The following is a 3,759-nucleotide window of genomic DNA, read 5'->3' on the forward strand; positions in this document are numbered from 1 at the left end:
GTTGTTCTGTTCTTTGTTTTATTTTGTTGTTTTGCTTTGTTTTGTCTTGTTTTTGTGCTTGTTACTGTCTCCGCATATCTATCTAGATAAGATAGGCGGAATAATCAATCTGGAGGAGAAAACAATGGGAACAACAGTTCTGGGGGATGCAGGAGAGGAGGAGGCAGTAGAAAGAAGGGAGGCTGTCCAAAAACCCTGGGACAAGGGAATAAGTGATCTAAAATCGATGGCGAGGAGGACTTAAGATGCCTGGTGGTTCTTGATCATGGGCAATGTAGTCGAAGGCCAAACATGATAGTGGGATAAGAGGAAAGTAAAAGGAAATAGAGGGAAAAACTAGGAGACAAAGGACACTTATAGAGGTCTAAATACAAGCATGTATATATGTAAATATATTTATATATAACAATAGGGATATAGATCCATGTGCATATACTTATATGTTAAGTATTAAAGTAGCAGGTGGACATTGGGCCTCTACTCAAGTATTCCTCAATTCAAGAACACTTTGTTCTAATAACGCATCATTCTATGATGCTCACTTTCCCAACACCATTGCTGAAGACAAAATGTGCGCATACACACATGTGGTAAAGAAAGCCGATGGTGCCTGGCTATCAAAAGATATAGCATCTGGGATGTTAAAGGCTTGAAGATAAACAAGTGGCCATCTAGCTGAAAACCAACTAAGCCAACATGGAAAAGCACACCAATCTGTGTGATCATGAGGTGTCAGGTATCAGGCATCAAAGACCCAGAACAAAAAAATCATATCAATGTTAATGAGGGGGAGAGCAGAGTGCTGAGACCCAAAGCCCATCTGTAGACAATAGGACATCCCCTCACAGAAGAGTCACAAGGAAGAGATGAGCCAGTCAGAGTACAGTATAACACTGACAAAGCATACAAGTTTCCTCTAGTTGTTTAATGCTTCCTCCCCCCCCGCCCCCCCACTATCATGACTCCAATTCTACCTTTTTTTTTTTGGTGCACCGTTCCCGGAGGTACTGCAATACCAGGTCGATGCGTGGAGTGGACGGAGCAAGCTCCTATTCCAACTCCCTGCTCCAAAAATCCATTTAATATATTGTCCTCGGATAGAGGACGTATCAGATATTAAACTGATAAGAACAAATACTACACTTGATCTTAGCCAAAAGACTGAGAAGCAATTCCAATTCTACCTTACAAATCCTGCTAGACCAGAGTAGGTACATGGGTATAGATAAGAGCTGGAAACACAGGGAATCCAGGACAGATAAACCCCTCAGGACCAGTAATGAGAGAAGTGATACCTGGAGGGTAGGGGAAAGGTGGGGGGAGAATGGGAGAACTGATCACAAATTATTGGCATATACACCCCCCAGGGGTACAAACAACAGAAAAGTGGGTGAAGGGAGACCACGCAGACAATGTAAGATATGAAAATAATAATAATTTATAATTTATCAAGGGCTTATGAGGGAGGGAAGGTGGGAGAGGGAGGGAAAAATGAGAAGCTGATACCAAGGGCTCAAAAGAAAGAAAATATTTTGAAAATGATGATGGCAACATATATGCAAAAGTGCTTGACACAATGGATGGATGTATAGATTGTGATAAGAGCTGTAAGAGCCCCTAAGCATATTATTTTTCTTTTTTTAAAAGAATATAGATTATGCTTTATGAAGTAATAGAAGGAGGGTTAGAGCACCATTTCAGAGCTTTTAGGCTTTTATAGTTCTATCATGTTTTTTTTAATCTCATTAAATGTTTGCTGAATTCATTTGTAATTTGCAATTCAATTCCCCATCTATTCTCCTGTCCAGGGCCTGTCCTGTTATTGAAAATCTCAATCATTCTTTTAGGACCCAGAACACTACTAACTTGCTCATGTCCCAAGAAAAGTCCCACCCTGTGGACAAAAAGCTATGGGACACAATTCACCCTTCTTCCAACTACTTTCACATTGGTATCTGGAGCTAAAATAAACTGGGATTAAGAAAGTTTGGACCAAAGTATTTTATGCACATCACACCACCTTCTGACACCTCCATGTCTTTGTGTATGAAGTGAGCTGGTTAGTCACTAACCAAACCAAAACAAAACTCACTGCCATTGAGTCAATTCCAATTCATAGCAACCCTATAGAACGGGCTCCACCTGCCCTGTGAGTTCCTGAGCCTGGAACTCTTTATGGGAGTGGGAAGCCCATTTTTCTCTTTCAGAGCGCCTGGTGGTTTCTAACTGCTGACCTTGCTGTTAGCAACCCAATGTGTAACCACTTGACTAGTCACTAGGGTCCCTGAGAGAAACTAAGAGTCAACACTGCTGAGTGTGCCTAGAGGGGAGTGCTTTAGGACATCTCCTGGGCTGGGTTAGGGGCCAAGATTATACAGTAAGGGGCCCGTTCCTGGGTGACCCAGAGTTCACACGGAGCTGAGGGTCATAGGAAGGTGAAGTAGGGAACCCACCCCCACCCCCAACATTTTAGTCTTCTCCCTTCCCCCCAGCTCCGTAGTGGAATTCGCCCAACTTCTTTATTTTATGCAGGTATGTTTTCGGTTTTGACACAAAGGTGGTTTACTTTCAGCAAACGGAAATTTGATGGTGACATGTTCAAGTCTGAATAGCAAGGTGTTTTGATTGTATACTATACCCATTTTCTCCCTATTGTCTTATTAGAACAGAATCCTCAAATGCAAGGATGGTCTTGCCTTATATTTCCCTGTAACTGGTCTCCTGCTTTTCATAGACACTGGACATATTAAAGCATACTCAGTAAGCTCCCAAACAGCATGAGTTATGTTTGCTATTTACTTTTATCTAACTTCCAACGGAGTCGTTGTTATGGTTGCCCTGGTTAGCCGACCTGCAGTCCGCTCTGGCTCACAGCATTCCAGGTGCAACACAACAGCACATTTCCCGGTCCTGTTCCTTCTCCACACCCACTGGTCTGCAGGCGTCTGTGGCCGTGCCCACGGAGTGGACTGCCACCGGCCCAGAGGGCTCATCTCCCAGCACCGCCTCAGGCAATATTGGTTGTCATCTGGAGAGCTTGCAATGGTTGCCTTTTGAAAACAGGTCCTCAGACCTCTATGATCTGAGTCTGTGTCATCTTAGGCACCCTGAGTCGGAAACCTGGCCACCATCGATGACCCTGCTCAGATAGGAAACACTAGTGGCAAAATGGTCAGCATCAAGCTAAACAGTATGACAGTCATACAACAGGTGGGTGGCCCGAAGTGGCACAAACCTACCCCTGGTTCCCATTCTGACAGTAAATATCCTGTTGTATTTCTGGATATAAGGATGACACTTTATAGAGAGACGGACGCCATTTGCTAATGCCAATTAGAGATACTTTCTTTTTTTTTGGAGACGCTTTCTTGAGTCTAAATCTTAACTATTTTTCTAACTTCTCTCCGAAGAACCGCTTTGGGCACAGAGCAAAGTCAGATGAACTTGCTTTAGCAAGACTTTCACATTTTTCTTCTAATGACCAGCCTCATAAGCCACCTCCCTGAAATCACTGAATTTCCATTTTGGAAAGAAATGGCATGAGGTATACTTGATGCTGCCTTTGATAATGCCTGAGGCTTTTTGTCAGATCAAATAGCCCAGGTGAGCAGGACCAATTTAGACACACTTAATTGCTTTTCAAATAACACTGCTGAGATCAAAAGCACTTTCGCTTTCTAAAACAGAAGAAATTTTTTCTTAAAAAATGTAAAATCACACATCATTCACAAACCAAGAGGGAAAGTCTGACACACCTTG

At 42.8% G+C, this 3,759-nt stretch overlaps 1 non-coding gene across 1 annotated transcript; it reads right to left on the reverse strand.

The window, feature by feature from the left end:
• Positions 1-982: 982 nt before the first annotated feature.
• Positions 983-1,173, reverse strand: LOC142449397 (U2 spliceosomal RNA). The gene has a single exon (XR_012784587.1). It is a non-coding gene; the product is annotated as a U2 spliceosomal RNA (small nuclear RNA).
• Between the last annotated feature and the right edge of the window lie 2,586 nt (positions 1,174-3,759).

This window comes from Tenrec ecaudatus, chromosome 5 (genome assembly GCF_050624435.1).
Source record: "Tenrec ecaudatus isolate mTenEca1 chromosome 5, mTenEca1.hap1, whole genome shotgun sequence".
In the NCBI taxonomy this organism is placed as follows: Eukaryota; Metazoa; Chordata; class Mammalia; order Afrosoricida; family Tenrecidae; genus Tenrec; species Tenrec ecaudatus.